Source organism: Coffea arabica, chromosome 11e (genome assembly GCF_036785885.1).
Source record: "Coffea arabica cultivar ET-39 chromosome 11e, Coffea Arabica ET-39 HiFi, whole genome shotgun sequence".
In the NCBI taxonomy this organism is placed as follows: domain Eukaryota; kingdom Viridiplantae; phylum Streptophyta; class Magnoliopsida; order Gentianales; family Rubiaceae; genus Coffea; species Coffea arabica.
In genome coordinates, this window is record NC_092331.1 from 41,698,807 (window position 1) to 41,717,237 (window position 18,431).

General features: G+C 40.0%; 16 non-coding genes across 16 annotated transcripts; all 16 read right to left on the minus strand.

The window, feature by feature from the left end:
- Positions 1 to 25: 25 nt before the first annotated feature.
- On the minus strand, positions 26 to 144 carry LOC140031344 (5S ribosomal RNA). The gene has a single exon (XR_011835265.1). It is a non-coding gene; the product is annotated as a 5S ribosomal RNA (ribosomal RNA).
- A 1,122-nt stretch (positions 145 to 1,266) lies between these two features.
- LOC140031345 (5S ribosomal RNA) lies at positions 1,267 to 1,385 on the minus strand. Its single transcript, XR_011835266.1, has one exon. It is a non-coding gene; the product is annotated as a 5S ribosomal RNA (ribosomal RNA).
- Positions 1,386 to 2,507: 1,122 nt separating this feature from the next.
- On the minus strand, positions 2,508 to 2,626 carry LOC140031346 (5S ribosomal RNA). The gene has a single exon (XR_011835267.1). It is a non-coding gene; the product is annotated as a 5S ribosomal RNA (ribosomal RNA).
- A 1,122-nt stretch (positions 2,627 to 3,748) lies between these two features.
- Positions 3,749 to 3,867, minus strand: LOC140031347 (5S ribosomal RNA). The gene has a single exon (XR_011835268.1). It is a non-coding gene; the product is annotated as a 5S ribosomal RNA (ribosomal RNA).
- Positions 3,868 to 4,989: 1,122 nt separating this feature from the next.
- On the minus strand, positions 4,990 to 5,108 carry LOC140031348 (5S ribosomal RNA). Its single transcript, XR_011835269.1, has one exon. It is a non-coding gene; the product is annotated as a 5S ribosomal RNA (ribosomal RNA).
- A 1,122-nt stretch (positions 5,109 to 6,230) lies between these two features.
- On the minus strand, positions 6,231 to 6,349 carry LOC140031350 (5S ribosomal RNA). Its single transcript, XR_011835271.1, has one exon. It is a non-coding gene; the product is annotated as a 5S ribosomal RNA (ribosomal RNA).
- A 1,122-nt stretch (positions 6,350 to 7,471) lies between these two features.
- Positions 7,472 to 7,590, minus strand: LOC140031351 (5S ribosomal RNA). Its single transcript, XR_011835272.1, has one exon. It is a non-coding gene; the product is annotated as a 5S ribosomal RNA (ribosomal RNA).
- A 1,122-nt stretch (positions 7,591 to 8,712) lies between these two features.
- On the minus strand, positions 8,713 to 8,831 carry LOC140031352 (5S ribosomal RNA). The gene has a single exon (XR_011835273.1). It is a non-coding gene; the product is annotated as a 5S ribosomal RNA (ribosomal RNA).
- Positions 8,832 to 9,953: 1,122 nt separating this feature from the next.
- LOC140031353 (5S ribosomal RNA) lies at positions 9,954 to 10,072 on the minus strand. Its single transcript, XR_011835274.1, has one exon. It is a non-coding gene; the product is annotated as a 5S ribosomal RNA (ribosomal RNA).
- A 1,122-nt stretch (positions 10,073 to 11,194) lies between these two features.
- On the minus strand, positions 11,195 to 11,313 carry LOC140031354 (5S ribosomal RNA). Its single transcript, XR_011835275.1, has one exon. It is a non-coding gene; the product is annotated as a 5S ribosomal RNA (ribosomal RNA).
- Positions 11,314 to 11,814: 501 nt separating this feature from the next.
- On the minus strand, positions 11,815 to 11,933 carry LOC140031355 (5S ribosomal RNA). The gene has a single exon (XR_011835276.1). It is a non-coding gene; the product is annotated as a 5S ribosomal RNA (ribosomal RNA).
- A 1,122-nt stretch (positions 11,934 to 13,055) lies between these two features.
- LOC140031356 (5S ribosomal RNA) lies at positions 13,056 to 13,174 on the minus strand. Its single transcript, XR_011835277.1, has one exon. It is a non-coding gene; the product is annotated as a 5S ribosomal RNA (ribosomal RNA).
- Positions 13,175 to 14,296: 1,122 nt separating this feature from the next.
- Positions 14,297 to 14,415, minus strand: LOC140031357 (5S ribosomal RNA). Its single transcript, XR_011835278.1, has one exon. It is a non-coding gene; the product is annotated as a 5S ribosomal RNA (ribosomal RNA).
- Positions 14,416 to 15,537: 1,122 nt separating this feature from the next.
- On the minus strand, positions 15,538 to 15,656 carry LOC140031358 (5S ribosomal RNA). The gene has a single exon (XR_011835279.1). It is a non-coding gene; the product is annotated as a 5S ribosomal RNA (ribosomal RNA).
- A 1,122-nt stretch (positions 15,657 to 16,778) lies between these two features.
- LOC140031359 (5S ribosomal RNA) lies at positions 16,779 to 16,897 on the minus strand. The gene has a single exon (XR_011835280.1). It is a non-coding gene; the product is annotated as a 5S ribosomal RNA (ribosomal RNA).
- A 1,122-nt stretch (positions 16,898 to 18,019) lies between these two features.
- On the minus strand, positions 18,020 to 18,138 carry LOC140031361 (5S ribosomal RNA). The gene has a single exon (XR_011835282.1). It is a non-coding gene; the product is annotated as a 5S ribosomal RNA (ribosomal RNA).
- Positions 18,139 to 18,431: the final 293 nt, after the last annotated feature.

The following is an 18,431-nucleotide window of genomic DNA, read 5'->3' on the forward strand; positions in this document are numbered from 1 at the left end:
TTTGGATTTCGAAACAAAAAAGAGAGGGGTGCAACACGAGGACGTCCCAGGGGGTCACCCATCCTAGTACTACTCTCGCCCAAGCACGCTTAACTTCGGAGTTCTGATGGGATCCGGTGCATTAGTGCTGGTATGATCGCACCCGCCATGTTCCTTTCGCGTTATTCTTTTAAACTACCCCGTCCTGCGAAGCAGTGTGGCTTTTCTAGACCGAAATTCATTTTAAGCGTCAATTCAAGCATTTTCCTCTTATCCTTTTATTTATTTACTTTATATATTTTTTTGTTATTGATTTGCACCCTGTTTTTTTCCCTCATCCCGCAACTCTAAATTATCATGAAATCAATCCTTCACGCTTGCAGTCAGGGGTGGCAATTCGGGTCCAAATCAGGTTGGCGGGTCGGGTTCGGGTCAACAGACCCGCCAGAAAATCTGTTGACCCGAACCCCGACCCGCCAACCCGTGACGGGTCAGGTATGCTGACCCGAACCCGAAAATTTCAGGTTTACGGGGCGGCGGGTCGACCCGAAATGACCCGAAACTTAATTTTAATTTATTAATTTATCACTGTAATTTCTAATAAAATCAATTTCTCACAAAACTAATTACATAATCAAGTAATAAAAATTTAAATAAATGATTCCAAATCAAATCTAAAATAAATTAAACACCGTAAAAGTGTTTTATCCCAAGCAAAATATAAAATAAATTAAAACAATACAAAAGTGAAAAATAATATAATATATTATTTGTCCAAGTATAATAATTTCAACTTCACACAAATTAAATAAATTCGTTTAGGATTAAGTAATTAATGCCTTTGAAAAAAAGAATAACTTAGTTTAGTTAGATAAAATTATTTTTATGTTTATTAAATTATTTTTAATTCGTAAACGGGTCATATCGGGTCATATCAGGTCACCACGGGTTGACCCGAAATCGACCGGTTTTCTTTTCGGGTTCATCGGGTCCAACCCGATTCTGACCCGAATTCCCGAAACCTCAACCCAAACCCATTAATTTCGTGTTAGGTTCGTGTCGTGTCGAAAATTGCCACCCCTAGTTGCGGTGATACATTTGCGCCGACAAATTTGAGCGACGATCCGGGCTTTGATCGAGCCGTACCGTTCCTGATTTGTCTCGCGCCTTCAGATCCTCCTTCACGCTTCGACAAGAAGCAAAATATTAAGCAATCGTTCCGACGGAGCTAAATTACTACAGGATAAAGAACGAATAGGAAATTTGGATTTCGAAACAAAAAAGAGAGGGGTGCAACACGAGGACGTCCCAGGGGGTCACCCATCCTAGTACTACTCTCGCCCAAGCACGCTTAACTTCGGAGTTCTGATGGGATCCGGTGCATTAGTGCTGGTATGATCGCACCCGCCATGTTCCTTTCGCGTTATTCTTTTAAACTACCCCGTCCTGCGAAGCAGTGTGGCTTTTCTAGACCGAAATTCATTTTAAGCGTCAATTCAAGCATTTTCCTCTTATCCTTTTATTTATTTACTTTATATTTTTTTTTGTTATTGATTTGCACCCTGTTTTTTTCCCTCATCCCGCAACTCTAAATTATCATGAAATCAATCCTTCACGCTTGCAGTCAGGGGTGGCAATTCGGGTCCAAATCAGGTTGGCGGGTCGGGTTCGGGTCAACAGACCCGCCAGAAAATCTGTTGACCCGAACCCCGACCCGCCAACCCGTGACGGGTCAGGTATGCTGACCCGAACCCGAAAATTTCAGGTTTACGGGGCGGCGGGTCGACCCGAAATGACCCGAAACTTAATTTTAATTTATTAATTTATCACTGTAATTTCTAATAAAATCAATTTCTCACAAAACTAATTACATAATCAAGTAATAAAAATTTAAATAAATGATTCCAAATCAAATCTAAAATAAATTAAACACCGTAAAAGTGTTTTATCCCAAGCAAAATATAAAATAAATTAAAACAATACAAAAGTGAAAAATAATATAATATATTATTTGTCCAAGTATAATAATTTCAACTTCACACAAATTAAATAAATTCGTTTAGGATTAAGTAATTAATGCCTTTGAAAAAAAGAATAACTTAGTTTAGTTAGATAAAATTATTTTTATGTTTATTAAATTATTTTTAATTCGTAAACGGGTCATATCGGGTCATATCAGGTCACCACGGGTTGACCCGAAATCGACCGGTTTTCTTTTCGGGTTCATCGGGTCCAACCCGATTCTGACCCGAATTCCCGAAACCTCAACCCAAACCCATTAATTTCGTGTTAGGTTCGTGTCGTGTCGAAAATTGCCACCCCTAGTTGCGGTGATACATTTGCGCCGACAAATTTGAGCGACGATCCGGGCTTTGATCGAGCCGTACCGTTCCTGATTTGTCTCGCGCCTTCAGATCCTCCTTCACGCTTCGACAAGAAGCAAAATATTAAGCAATCGTTCCGACGGAGCTAAATTACTACAGGATAAAGAACGAATAGGAAATTTGGATTTCGAAACAAAAAAGAGAGGGGTGCAACACGAGGACGTCCCAGGGGGTCACCCATCCTAGTACTACTCTCGCCCAAGCACGCTTAACTTCGGAGTTCTGATGGGATCCGGTGCATTAGTGCTGGTATGATCGCACCCGCCATGTTCCTTTCGCGTTATTCTTTTAAACTACCCCGTCCTGCGAAGCAGTGTGGCTTTTCTAGACCGAAATTCATTTTAAGCGTCAATTCAAGCATTTTCCTCTTATCCTTTTATTTATTTACTTTATATATTTTTTTGTTATTGATTTGCACCCTGTTTTTTTCCCTCATCCCGCAACTCTAAATTATCATGAAATCAATCCTTCACGCTTGCAGTCAGGGGTGGCAATTCGGGTCCAAATCAGGTTGGCGGGTCGGGTTCGGGTCAACAGACCCGCCAGAAAATCTGTTGACCCGAACCCCGACCCGCCAACCCGTGACGGGTCAGGTATGCTGACCCGAACCCGAAAATTTCAGGTTTACGGGGCGGCGGGTCGACCCGAAATGACCCGAAACTTAATTTTAATTTATTAATTTATCACTGTAATTTCTAATAAAATCAATTTCTCACAAAACTAATTACATAATCAAGTAATAAAAATTTAAATAAATGATTCCAAATCAAATCTAAAATAAATTAAACACCGTAAAAGTGTTTTATCCCAAGCAAAATATAAAATAAATTAAAACAATACAAAAGTGAAAAATAATATAATATATTATTTGTCCAAGTATAATAATTTCAACTTCACACAAATTAAATAAATTCGTTTAGGATTAAGTAATTAATGCCTTTGAAAAAAAGAATAACTTAGTTTAGTTAGATAAAATTATTTTTATGTTTATTAAATTATTTTTAATTCGTAAACGGGTCATATCGGGTCATATCAGGTCACCACGGGTTGACCCGAAATCGACCGGTTTTCTTTTCGGGTTCATCGGGTCCAACCCGATTCTGACCCGAATTCCCGAAACCTCAACCCAAACCCATTAATTTCGTGTTAGGTTCGTGTCGTGTCGAAAATTGCCACCCCTAGTTGCGGTGATACATTTGCGCCGACAAATTTGAGCGACGATCCGGGCTTTGATCGAGCCGTACCGTTCCTGATTTGTCTCGCGCCTTCAGATCCTCCTTCACGCTTCGACAAGAAGCAAAATATTAAGCAATCGTTCCGACGGAGCTAAATTACTACAGGATAAAGAACGAATAGGAAATTTGGATTTCGAAACAAAAAAGAGAGGGGTGCAACACGAGGACGTCCCAGGGGGTCACCCATCCTAGTACTACTCTCGCCCAAGCACGCTTAACTTCGGAGTTCTGATGGGATCCGGTGCATTAGTGCTGGTATGATCGCACCCGCCATGTTCCTTTCGCGTTATTCTTTTAAACTACCCCGTCCTGCGAAGCAGTGTGGCTTTTCTAGACCGAAATTCATTTTAAGCGTCAATTCAAGCATTTTCCTCTTATCCTTTTATTTATTTACTTTATATATTTTTTTGTTATTGATTTGCACCCTGTTTTTTTCCCTCATCCCGCAACTCTAAATTATCATGAAATCAATCCTTCACGCTTGCAGTCAGGGGTGGCAATTCGGGTCCAAATCAGGTTGGCGGGTCGGGTTCGGGTCAACAGACCCGCCAGAAAATCTGTTGACCCGAACCCCGACCCGCCAACCCGTGACGGGTCAGGTATGCTGACCCGAACCCGAAAATTTCAGGTTTACGGGGCGGCGGGTCGACCCGAAATGACCCGAAACTTAATTTTAATTTATTAATTTATCACTGTAATTTCTAATAAAATCAATTTCTCACAAAACTAATTACATAATCAAGTAATAAAAATTTAAATAAATGATTCCAAATCAAATCTAAAATAAATTAAACACCGTAAAAGTGTTTTATCCCAAGCAAAATATAAAATAAATTAAAACAATACAAAAGTGAAAAATAATATAATATATTATTTGTCCAAGTATAATAATTTCAACTTCACACAAATTAAATAAATTCGTTTAGGATTAAGTAATTAATGCCTTTGAAAAAAAGAATAACTTAGTTTAGTTAGATAAAATTATTTTTATGTTTATTAAATTATTTTTAATTCGTAAACGGGTCATATCGGGTCATATCAGGTCACCACGGGTTGACCCGAAATCGACCGGTTTTCTTTTCGGGTTCATCGGGTCCAACCCGATTCTGACCCGAATTCCCGAAACCTCAACCCAAACCCATTAATTTCGTGTTAGGTTCGTGTCGTGTCGAAAATTGCCACCCCTAGTTGCGGTGATACATTTGCGCCGACAAATTTGAGCGACGATCCGGGCTTTGATCGAGCCGTACCGTTCCTGATTTGTCTCGCGCCTTCAGATCCTCCTTCACGCTTCGACAAGAAGCAAAATATTAAGCAATCGTTCCGACGGAGCTAAATTACTACAGGATAAAGAACGAATAGGAAATTTGGATTTCGAAACAAAAAAGAGAGGGGTGCAACACGAGGACGTCCCAGGGGGTCACCCATCCTAGTACTACTCTCGCCCAAGCACGCTTAACTTCGGAGTTCTGATGGGATCCGGTGCATTAGTGCTGGTATGATCGCACCCGCCATGTTCCTTTCGCGTTATTCTTTTAAACTACCCCGTCCTGCGAAGCAGTGTGGCTTTTCTAGACCGAAATTCATTTTAAGCGTCAATTCAAGCATTTTCCTCTTATCCTTTTATTTATTTACTTTATATATTTTTTTGTTATTGATTTGCACCCTGTTTTTTTCCCTCATCCCGCAACTCTAAATTATCATGAAATCAATCCTTCACGCTTGCAGTCAGGGGTGGCAATTCGGGTCCAAATCAGGTTGGCGGGTCGGGTTCGGGTCAACAGACCCGCCAGAAAATCTGTTGACCCGAACCCCGACCCGCCAACCCGTGACGGGTCAGGTATGCTGACCCGAACCCGAAAATTTCAGGTTTACGGGGCGGCGGGTCGACCCGAAATGACCCGAAACTTAATTTTAATTTATTAATTTATCACTGTAATTTCTAATAAAATCAATTTCTCACAAAACTAATTACATAATCAAGTAATAAAAATTTAAATAAATGATTCCAAATCAAATCTAAAATAAATTAAACACCGTAAAAGTGTTTTATCCCAAGCAAAATATAAAATAAATTAAAACAATACAAAAGTGAAAAATAATATAATATATTATTTGTCCAAGTATAATAATTTCAACTTCACACAAATTAAATAAATTCGTTTAGGATTAAGTAATTAATGCCTTTGAAAAAAAGAATAACTTAGTTTAGTTAGATAAAATTATTTTTATGTTTATTAAATTATTTTTAATTCGTAAACGGGTCATATCGGGTCATATCAGGTCACCACGGGTTGACCCGAAATCGACCGGTTTTCTTTTCGGGTTCATCGGGTCCAACCCGATTCTGACCCGAATTCCCGAAACCTCAACCCAAACCCATTAATTTCGTGTTAGGTTCGTGTCGTGTCGAAAATTGCCACCCCTAGTTGCGGTGATACATTTGCGCCGACAAATTTGAGCGACGATCCGGGCTTTGATCGAGCCGTACCGTTCCTGATTTGTCTCGCGCCTTCAGATCCTCCTTCACGCTTCGACAAGAAGCAAAATATTAAGCAATCGTTCCGACGGAGCTAAATTACTACAGGATAAAGAACGAATAGGAAATTTGGATTTCGAAACAAAAAAGAGAGGGGTGCAACACGAGGACGTCCCAGGGGGTCACCCATCCTAGTACTACTCTCGCCCAAGCACGCTTAACTTCGGAGTTCTGATGGGATCCGGTGCATTAGTGCTGGTATGATCGCACCCGCCATGTTCCTTTCGCGTTATTCTTTTAAACTACCCCGTCCTGCGAAGCAGTGTGGCTTTTCTAGACCGAAATTCATTTTAAGCGTCAATTCAAGCATTTTCCTCTTATCCTTTTATTTATTTACTTTATATATTTTTTTGTTATTGATTTGCACCCTGTTTTTTTCCCTCATCCCGCAACTCTAAATTATCATGAAATCAATCCTTCACGCTTGCAGTCAGGGGTGGCAATTCGGGTCCAAATCAGGTTGGCGGGTCGGGTTCGGGTCAACAGACCCGCCAGAAAATCTGTTGACCCGAACCCCGACCCGCCAACCCGTGACGGGTCAGGTATGCTGACCCGAACCCGAAAATTTCAGGTTTACGGGGCGGCGGGTCGACCCGAAATGACCCGAAACTTAATTTTAATTTATTAATTTATCACTGTAATTTCTAATAAAATCAATTTCTCACAAAACTAATTACATAATCAAGTAATAAAAATTTAAATAAATGATTCCAAATCAAATCTAAAATAAATTAAACACCGTAAAAGTGTTTTATCCCAAGCAAAATATAAAATAAATTAAAACAATACAAAAGTGAAAAATAATATAATATATTATTTGTCCAAGTATAATAATTTCAACTTCACACAAATTAAATAAATTCGTTTAGGATTAAGTAATTAATGCCTTTGAAAAAAAGAATAACTTAGTTTAGTTAGATAAAATTATTTTTATGTTTATTAAATTATTTTTAATTCGTAAACGGGTCATATCGGGTCATATCAGGTCACCACGGGTTGACCCGAAATCGACCGGTTTTCTTTTCGGGTTCATCGGGTCCAACCCGATTCTGACCCGAATTCCCGAAACCTCAACCCAAACCCATTAATTTCGTGTTAGGTTCGTGTCGTGTCGAAAATTGCCACCCCTAGTTGCGGTGATACATTTGCGCCGACAAATTTGAGCGACGATCCGGGCTTTGATCGAGCCGTACCGTTCCTGATTTGTCTCGCGCCTTCAGATCCTCCTTCACGCTTCGACAAGAAGCAAAATATTAAGCAATCGTTCCGACGGAGCTAAATTACTACAGGATAAAGAACGAATAGGAAATTTGGATTTCGAAACAAAAAAGAGAGGGGTGCAACACGAGGACGTCCCAGGGGGTCACCCATCCTAGTACTACTCTCGCCCAAGCACGCTTAACTTCGGAGTTCTGATGGGATCCGGTGCATTAGTGCTGGTATGATCGCACCCGCCATGTTCCTTTCGCGTTATTCTTTTAAACTACCCCGTCCTGCGAAGCAGTGTGGCTTTTCTAGACCGAAATTCATTTTAAGCGTCAATTCAAGCATTTTCCTCTTATCCTTTTATTTATTTACTTTATATATTTTTTTGTTATTGATTTGCACCCTGTTTTTTTCCCTCATCCCGCAACTCTAAATTATCATGAAATCAATCCTTCACGCTTGCAGTCAGGGGTGGCAATTCGGGTCCAAATCAGGTTGGCGGGTCGGGTTCGGGTCAACAGACCCGCCAGAAAATCTGTTGACCCGAACCCCGACCCGCCAACCCGTGACGGGTCAGGTATGCTGACCCGAACCCGAAAATTTCAGGTTTACGGGGCGGCGGGTCGACCCGAAATGACCCGAAACTTAATTTTAATTTATTAATTTATCACTGTAATTTCTAATAAAATCAATTTCTCACAAAACTAATTACATAATCAAGTAATAAAAATTTAAATAAATGATTCCAAATCAAATCTAAAATAAATTAAACACCGTAAAAGTGTTTTATCCCAAGCAAAATATAAAATAAATTAAAACAATACAAAAGTGAAAAATAATATAATATATTATTTGTCCAAGTATAATAATTTCAACTTCACACAAATTAAATAAATTCGTTTAGGATTAAGTAATTAATGCCTTTGAAAAAAAGAATAACTTAGTTTAGTTAGATAAAATTATTTTTATGTTTATTAAATTATTTTTAATTCGTAAACGGGTCATATCGGGTCATATCAGGTCACCACGGGTTGACCCGAAATCGACCGGTTTTCTTTTCGGGTTCATCGGGTCCAACCCGATTCTGACCCGAATTCCCGAAACCTCAACCCAAACCCATTAATTTCGTGTTAGGTTCGTGTCGTGTCGAAAATTGCCACCCCTAGTTGCGGTGATACATTTGCGCCGACAAATTTGAGCGACGATCCGGGCTTTGATCGAGCCGTACCGTTCCTGATTTGTCTCGCGCCTTCAGATCCTCCTTCACGCTTCGACAAGAAGCAAAATATTAAGCAATCGTTCCGACGGAGCTAAATTACTACAGGATAAAGAACGAATAGGAAATTTGGATTTCGAAACAAAAAAGAGAGGGGTGCAACACGAGGACGTCCCAGGGGGTCACCCATCCTAGTACTACTCTCGCCCAAGCACGCTTAACTTCGGAGTTCTGATGGGATCCGGTGCATTAGTGCTGGTATGATCGCACCCGCCATGTTCCTTTCGCGTTATTCTTTTAAACTACCCCGTCCTGCGAAGCAGTGTGGCTTTTCTAGACCGAAATTCATTTTAAGCGTCAATTCAAGCATTTTCCTCTTATCCTTTTATTTATTTACTTTATATATTTTTTTGTTATTGATTTGCACCCTGTTTTTTTCCCTCATCCCGCAACTCTAAATTATCATGAAATCAATCCTTCACGCTTGCAGTCAGGGGTGGCAATTCGGGTCCAAATCAGGTTGGCGGGTCGGGTTCGGGTCAACAGACCCGCCAGAAAATCTGTTGACCCGAACCCCGACCCGCCAACCCGTGACGGGTCAGGTATGCTGACCCGAACCCGAAAATTTCAGGTTTACGGGGCGGCGGGTCGACCCGAAATGACCCGAAACTTAATTTTAATTTATTAATTTATCACTGTAATTTCTAATAAAATCAATTTCTCACAAAACTAATTACATAATCAAGTAATAAAAATTTAAATAAATGATTCCAAATCAAATCTAAAATAAATTAAACACCGTAAAAGTGTTTTATCCCAAGCAAAATATAAAATAAATTAAAACAATACAAAAGTGAAAAATAATATAATATATTATTTGTCCAAGTATAATAATTTCAACTTCACACAAATTAAATAAATTCGTTTAGGATTAAGTAATTAATGCCTTTGAAAAAAAGAATAACTTAGTTTAGTTAGATAAAATTATTTTTATGTTTATTAAATTATTTTTAATTCGTAAACGGGTCATATCGGGTCATATCAGGTCACCACGGGTTGACCCGAAATCGACCGGTTTTCTTTTCGGGTTCATCGGGTCCAACCCGATTCTGACCCGAATTCCCGAAACCTCAACCCAAACCCATTAATTTCGTGTTAGGTTCGTGTCGTGTCGAAAATTGCCACCCCTAGTTGCGGTGATACATTTGCGCCGACAAATTTGAGCGACGATCCGGGCTTTGATCGAGCCGTACCGTTCCTGATTTGTCTCGCGCCTTCAGATCCTCCTTCACGCTTCGACAAGAAGCAAAATATTAAGCAATCGTTCCGACGGAGCTAAATTACTACAGGATAAAGAACGAATAGGAAATTTGGATTTCGAAACAAAAAAGAGAGGGGTGCAACACGAGGACGTCCCAGGGGGTCACCCATCCTAGTACTACTCTCGCCCAAGCACGCTTAACTTCGGAGTTCTGATGGGATCCGGTGCATTAGTGCTGGTATGATCGCACCCGCCATGTTCCTTTCGCGTTATTCTTTTAAACTACCCCGTCCTGCGAAGCAGTGTGGCTTTTCTAGACCGAAATTCATTTTAAGCGTCAATTCAAGCATTTTCCTCTTATCCTTTTATTTATTTACTTTATATATTTTTTTGTTATTGATTTGCACCCTGTTTTTTTCCCTCATCCCGCAACTCTAAATTATCATGAAATCAATCCTTCACGCTTGCAGTCAGGGGTGGCAATTCGGGTCCAAATCAGGTTGGCGGGTCGGGTTCGGGTCAACAGACCCGCCAGAAAATCTGTTGACCCGAACCCCGACCCGCCAACCCGTGACGGGTCAGGTATGCTGACCCGAACCCGAAAATTTCAGGTTTACGGGGCGGCGGGTCGACCCGAAATGACCCGAAACTTAATTTTAATTTATTAATTTATCACTGTAATTTCTAATAAAATCAATTTCTCACAAAACTAATTACATAATCAAGTAATAAAAATTTAAATAAATGATTCCAAATCAAATCTAAAATAAATTAAACACCGTAAAAGTGTTTTATCCCAAGCAAAATATAAAATAAATTAAAACAATACAAAAGTGAAAAATAATATAATATATTATTTGTCCAAGTATAATAATTTCAACTTCACACAAATTAAATAAATTCGTTTAGGATTAAGTAATTAATGCCTTTGAAAAAAAGAATAACTTAGTTTAGTTAGATAAAATTATTTTTATGTTTATTAAATTATTTTTAATTCGTAAACGGGTCATATCGGGTCATATCAGGTCACCACGGGTTGACCCGAAATCGACCGGTTTTCTTTTCGGGTTCATCGGGTCCAACCCGATTCTGACCCGAATTCCCGAAACCTCAACCCAAACCCATTAATTTCGTGTTAGGTTCGTGTCGTGTCGAAAATTGCCACCCCTAGTTGCGGTGATACATTTGCGCCGACAAATTTGAGCGACGATCCGGGCTTTGATCGAGCCGTACCGTTCCTGATTTGTCTCGCGCCTTCAGATCCTCCTTCACGCTTCGACAAGAAGCAAAATATTAAGCAATCGTTCCGACGGAGCTAAATTACTACAGGATAAAGAACGAATAGGAAATTTGGATTTCGAAACAAAAAAGAGAGGGGTGCAACACGAGGACGTCCCAGGGGGTCACCCATCCTAGTACTACTCTCGCCCAAGCACGCTTAACTTCGGAGTTCTGATGGGATCCGGTGCATTAGTGCTGGTATGATCGCACCCGCCATGTTCCTTTCGCGTTATTCTTTTAAACTACCCCGTCCTGCGAAGCAGTGTGGCTTTTCTAGACCGAAATTCATTTTAAGCGTCAATTCAAGCATTTTCCTCTTATCCTTTTATTTATTTACTTTATATATTTTTTTGTTATTGATTTGCACCCTGTTTTTTTCCCTCATCCCGCAACTCTAAATTATCATGAAATCAATCCTTCACGCTTGCAGTCAGGGGTGGCAATTCGGGTCCAAATCAGGTTGGCGGGTCGGGTTCGGGTCAACAGACCCGCCAGAAAATCTGTTGACCCGAACCCCGACCCGCCAACGCCGACAAATTTGAGCGACGATCCGGGCTTTGATCGAGCCGTACCGTTCCTGATTTGTCTCGCGCCTTCAGATCCTCCTTCACGCTTCGACAAGAAGCAAAATATTAAGCAATCGTTCCGACGGAGCTAAATTACTACAGGATAAAGAACGAATAGGAAATTTGGATTTCGAAACAAAAAAGAGAGGGGTGCAACACGAGGACGTCCCAGGGGGTCACCCATCCTAGTACTACTCTCGCCCAAGCACGCTTAACTTCGGAGTTCTGATGGGATCCGGTGCATTAGTGCTGGTATGATCGCACCCGCCATGTTCCTTTCGCGTTATTCTTTTAAACTACCCCGTCCTGCGAAGCAGTGTGGCTTTTCTAGACCGAAATTCATTTTAAGCGTCAATTCAAGCATTTTCCTCTTATCCTTTTATTTATTTACTTTATATATTTTTTTGTTATTGATTTGCACCCTGTTTTTTTCCCTCATCCCGCAACTCTAAATTATCATGAAATCAATCCTTCACGCTTGCAGTCAGGGGTGGCAATTCGGGTCCAAATCAGGTTGGCGGGTCGGGTTCGGGTCAACAGACCCGCCAGAAAATCTGTTGACCCGAACCCCGACCCGCCAACCCGTGACGGGTCAGGTATGCTGACCCGAACCCGAAAATTTCAGGTTTACGGGGCGGCGGGTCGACCCGAAATGACCCGAAACTTAATTTTAATTTATTAATTTATCACTGTAATTTCTAATAAAATCAATTTCTCACAAAACTAATTACATAATCAAGTAATAAAAATTTAAATAAATGATTCCAAATCAAATCTAAAATAAATTAAACACCGTAAAAGTGTTTTATCCCAAGCAAAATATAAAATAAATTAAAACAATACAAAAGTGAAAAATAATATAATATATTATTTGTCCAAGTATAATAATTTCAACTTCACACAAATTAAATAAATTCGTTTAGGATTAAGTAATTAATGCCTTTGAAAAAAAGAATAACTTAGTTTAGTTAGATAAAATTATTTTTATGTTTATTAAATTATTTTTAATTCGTAAACGGGTCATATCGGGTCATATCAGGTCACCACGGGTTGACCCGAAATCGACCGGTTTTCTTTTCGGGTTCATCGGGTCCAACCCGATTCTGACCCGAATTCCCGAAACCTCAACCCAAACCCATTAATTTCGTGTTAGGTTCGTGTCGTGTCGAAAATTGCCACCCCTAGTTGCGGTGATACATTTGCGCCGACAAATTTGAGCGACGATCCGGGCTTTGATCGAGCCGTACCGTTCCTGATTTGTCTCGCGCCTTCAGATCCTCCTTCACGCTTCGACAAGAAGCAAAATATTAAGCAATCGTTCCGACGGAGCTAAATTACTACAGGATAAAGAACGAATAGGAAATTTGGATTTCGAAACAAAAAAGAGAGGGGTGCAACACGAGGACGTCCCAGGGGGTCACCCATCCTAGTACTACTCTCGCCCAAGCACGCTTAACTTCGGAGTTCTGATGGGATCCGGTGCATTAGTGCTGGTATGATCGCACCCGCCATGTTCCTTTCGCGTTATTCTTTTAAACTACCCCGTCCTGCGAAGCAGTGTGGCTTTTCTAGACCGAAATTCATTTTAAGCGTCAATTCAAGCATTTTCCTCTTATCCTTTTATTTATTTACTTTATATATTTTTTTGTTATTGATTTGCACCCTGTTTTTTTCCCTCATCCCGCAACTCTAAATTATCATGAAATCAATCCTTCACGCTTGCAGTCAGGGGTGGCAATTCGGGTCCAAATCAGGTTGGCGGGTCGGGTTCGGGTCAACAGACCCGCCAGAAAATCTGTTGACCCGAACCCCGACCCGCCAACCCGTGACGGGTCAGGTATGCTGACCCGAACCCGAAAATTTCAGGTTTACGGGGCGGCGGGTCGACCCGAAATGACCCGAAACTTAATTTTAATTTATTAATTTATCACTGTAATTTCTAATAAAATCAATTTCTCACAAAACTAATTACATAATCAAGTAATAAAAATTTAAATAAATGATTCCAAATCAAATCTAAAATAAATTAAACACCGTAAAAGTGTTTTATCCCAAGCAAAATATAAAATAAATTAAAACAATACAAAAGTGAAAAATAATATAATATATTATTTGTCCAAGTATAATAATTTCAACTTCACACAAATTAAATAAATTCGTTTAGGATTAAGTAATTAATGCCTTTGAAAAAAAGAATAACTTAGTTTAGTTAGATAAAATTATTTTTATGTTTATTAAATTATTTTTAATTCGTAAACGGGTCATATCGGGTCATATCAGGTCACCACGGGTTGACCCGAAATCGACCGGTTTTCTTTTCGGGTTCATCGGGTCCAACCCGATTCTGACCCGAATTCCCGAAACCTCAACCCAAACCCATTAATTTCGTGTTAGGTTCGTGTCGTGTCGAAAATTGCCACCCCTAGTTGCGGTGATACATTTGCGCCGACAAATTTGAGCGACGATCCGGGCTTTGATCGAGCCGTACCGTTCCTGATTTGTCTCGCGCCTTCAGATCCTCCTTCACGCTTCGACAAGAAGCAAAATATTAAGCAATCGTTCCGACGGAGCTAAATTACTACAGGATAAAGAACGAATAGGAAATTTGGATTTCGAAACAAAAAAGAGAGGGGTGCAACACGAGGACGTCCCAGGGGGTCACCCATCCTAGTACTACTCTCGCCCAAGCACGCTTAACTTCGGAGTTCTGATGGGATCCGGTGCATTAGTGCTGGTATGATCGCACCCGCCATGTTCCTTTCGCGTTATTCTTTTAAACTACCCCGTCCTGCGAAGCAGTGTGGCTTTTCTAGACCGAAATTCATTTTAAGCGTCAATTCAAGCATTTTCCTCTTATCCTTTTATTTATTTACTTTATATATTTTTTTGTTATTGATTTGCACCCTGTTTTTTTCCCTCATCCCGCAACTCTAAATTATCATGAAATCAATCCTTCACGCTTGCAGTCAGGGGTGGCAATTCGGGTCCAAATCAGGTTGGCGGGTCGGGTTCGGGTCAACAGACCCGCCAGAAAATCTGTTGACCCGAACCCCGACCCGCCAACCCGTGACGGGTCAGGTATGCTGACCCGAACCCGAAAATTTCAGGTTTACGGGGCGGCGGGTCGACCCGAAATGACCCGAAACTTAATTTTAATTTATTAATTTATCACTGTAATTTCTAATAAAATCAATTTCTCACAAAACTAATTACATAATCAAGTAATAAAAATTTAAATAAATGATTCCAAATCAAATCTAAAATAAATTAAACACCGTAAAAGTGTTTTATCCCAAGCAAAATATAAAATAAATTAAAACAATACAAAAGTGAAAAATAATATAATATATTATTTGTCCAAGTATAATAATTTCAACTTCACACAAATTAAATAAATTCGTTTAGGATTAAGTAATTAATGCCTTTGAAAAAAAGAATAACTTAGTTTAGTTAGATAAAATTATTTTTATGTTTATTAAATTATTTTTAATTCGTAAACGGGTCATATCGGGTCATATCAGGTCACCACGGGTTGACCCGAAATCGACCGGTTTTCTTTTCGGGTTCATCGGGTCCAACCCGATTCTGACCCGAATTCCCGAAACCTCAACCCAAACCCATTAATTTCGTGTTAGGTTCGTGTCGTGTCGAAAATTGCCACCCCTAGTTGCGGTGATACATTTGCGCCGACAAATTTGAGCGACGATCCGGGCTTTGATCGAGCCGTACCGTTCCTGATTTGTCTCGCGCCTTCAGATCCTCCTTCACGCTTCGACAAGAAGCAAAATATTAAGCAATCGTTCCGACGGAGCTAAATTACTACAGGATAAAGAACGAATAGGAAATTTGGATTTCGAAACAAAAAAGAGAGGGGTGCAACACGAGGACGTCCCAGGGGGTCACCCATCCTAGTACTACTCTCGCCCAAGCACGCTTAACTTCGGAGTTCTGATGGGATCCGGTGCATTAGTGCTGGTATGATCGCACCCGCCATGTTCCTTTCGCGTTATTCTTTTAAACTACCCCGTCCTGCGAAGCAGTGTGGCTTTTCTAGACCGAAATTCATTTTAAGCGTCAATTCAAGCATTTTCCTCTTATCCTTTTATTTATTTACTTTATATATTTTTTTGTTATTGATTTGCACCCTGTTTTTTTCCCTCATCCCGCAACTCTAAATTATCATGAAATCAATCCTTCACGCTTGCAGTCAGGGGTGGCAATTCGGGTCCAAATCAGGTTGGCGGGTCGGGTTCGGGTCAACAGACCCGCCAGAAAATCTGTTGACCCGAACCCCGACCCGCCAACCCGTGACGGGTCAGGTATGCTGACCCGAACCCGAAAATTTCAGGTTTACGGGGCGGCGGGTCGACCCGAAATGACCCGAAACTTAATTTTAATTTATTAATTTATCACTGTAATTTCTAATAAAATCAATTTCTCACAAAACTAATTACATAATCAAGTAATAAAAATTTAAATAAATGATTCCAAATCAAATCTAAAATAAATTAAACACCGTAAAAGTGTTTTATCCCAAGCAAAATATAAAATAAATTAAAACAATACAAAAGTGAAAAATAATATAATATATTATTTGTCCAAGTATAATAATTTCAACTTCACACAAATTAAATAAATTCGTTTAGGATTAAGTAATTAATGCCTTTGAAAAAAAGAATAACTTAGTTTAGTTAGATAAAATTATTTTTATGTTTATTAAATTATTTTTAATTCGTAAACGGGTCATATCGGGTCATATCAGGTCACCACGGGTTGACCCGAAATCGACCGGTTTTCTTTTCGGGTTCATCGGGTCCAACCCGATTCTGACCCGAATTCCCGAAACCTCAACCCAAACCCATTAATTTCGTGTTAGGTTCGTGTCGTGTCGAAAATTGCCACCCCTAGTTGCGGTGATACATTTGCGCCGACAAATTTGAGCGACGATCCGGGCTTTGATCGAGCCGTACCGTTCCTGATTTGTCTCGCGCCTTCAGATCCTCCTTCACGCTTCGACAAGAAGCAAAATATTAAGCAATCGTTCCGACGGAGCTAAATTACTACAGGATAAAGAACGAATAGGAAATTTGGATTTCGAAACAAAAAAGAGAGGGGTGCAACACGAGGACGTCCCAGGGGGTCACCCATCCTAGTACTACTCTCGCCCAAGCACGCTTAACTTCGGAGTTCTGATGGGATCCGGTGCATTAGTGCTGGTATGATCGCACCCGCCATGTTCCTTTCGCGTTATTCTTTTAAACTACCCCGTCCTGCGAAGCAGTGTGGCTTTTCTAGACCGAAATTCATTTTAAGCGTCAATTCAAGCATTTTCCTCTTATCCTTTTATTTATTTACTTTATATTTTTTTTTGTTATTGATTTGCACCCTGTTTTTTTCCCTCATCCCGCAACTCTAAATTATCATGAAATCAATCCTTCACGCTTGCAGTCAGGGGTGGCAATTCGGGTCCAAATCAGGTTGGCGGGTCGGGTTCGGGTCAACAGACCCGCCAGAAAATCTGTTGACCCGAACCCCGACCCGCCAACCCGTGACGGGTCAGGTATGCTGACCCGAACCCGAAAATTTCAGGTTTACGGGGCGGCGGGTCGACCCGAAATGACCCGAAACTTAATTTTAATTTATTAATTTATCACTGTAATTTCTAATAAAATCAATTTCTCACAAAACTAATTACATAATCAAGTAATAAAAATTTAAATAAATGATTCCAAATCAAATCTAAAATAAATTAAACACCGTAAAAGTGTTTTATCCCAAGCAAAATATAAAATAAATTAAAACAATACAAAAGTGAAAAATAATATAATATATTATTTGTCCAAGTATAATAATTTCAACTTCACACAAATTAAATAAATTCGTTTAGGATTAAGTAATTAATGCCTTTGAAAAAAAGAATAACTTAGTTTAGTTAGATAAAATTATTTTTATGTTTATTAAATTATTTTTAATTCGTAAACGGGTCATATCGGGTCATATCAGGTCACCACGGGTTGACCCGAAATCGACCGGTTTTCTTTTCGGGTTCATCGGGTCCAACCCGATTCTGACCCGAATTCCCGAAACCTCAACCCAAACCCATTAATTTCGTGTTAGGTTCGTGTCGTGTCGAAAATTGCCACCCCTAGTTGCGGTGATACATTTGCGCCGACAAATTTGAGCGACGATCCGGGCTTTGATCGAGCCGTACCGTTCCTGATTTGTCTCGCGCCTTCAGATCCTCCTTCACGCTTCGACAAGAAGCAAAATATTAAGCAATCGTTCCGACGGAGCTAAATTACTACAGGATAAAGAACGAATAGGAAATTTGGATTTCGAAACAAAAAAGAGAGGGGTGCAACACGAGGACGTCCCAGGGGGTCACCCATCCTAGTACTACTCTCGCCCAAGCACGCTTAACTTCGGAGTTCTGATGGGATCCGGTGCATTAGTGCTGGTATGATCGCACCCGCCATGTTCCTTTCGCGTTATTCTTTTAAACTACCCCGTCCTGCGAAGCAGTGTGGCTTTTCTAGACCGAAATTCATTTTAAGCGTCAATTCAAGCATTTTCCTCTTATCCTTTTATTTATTTACTTTATATATTTTTTTGTTATTGATTTGCACCCTGTTTTTTTCCCTCATCCCGCAACTCTAAATTATCATGAAATCAATCCTTCACGCTTGCAGTCAGGGGTGGCAATTCGGGTCCAAATCAGGTTGGCGGGTCGGGTTCGGGTCAACAGACCCGCCAGAAAATCTGTT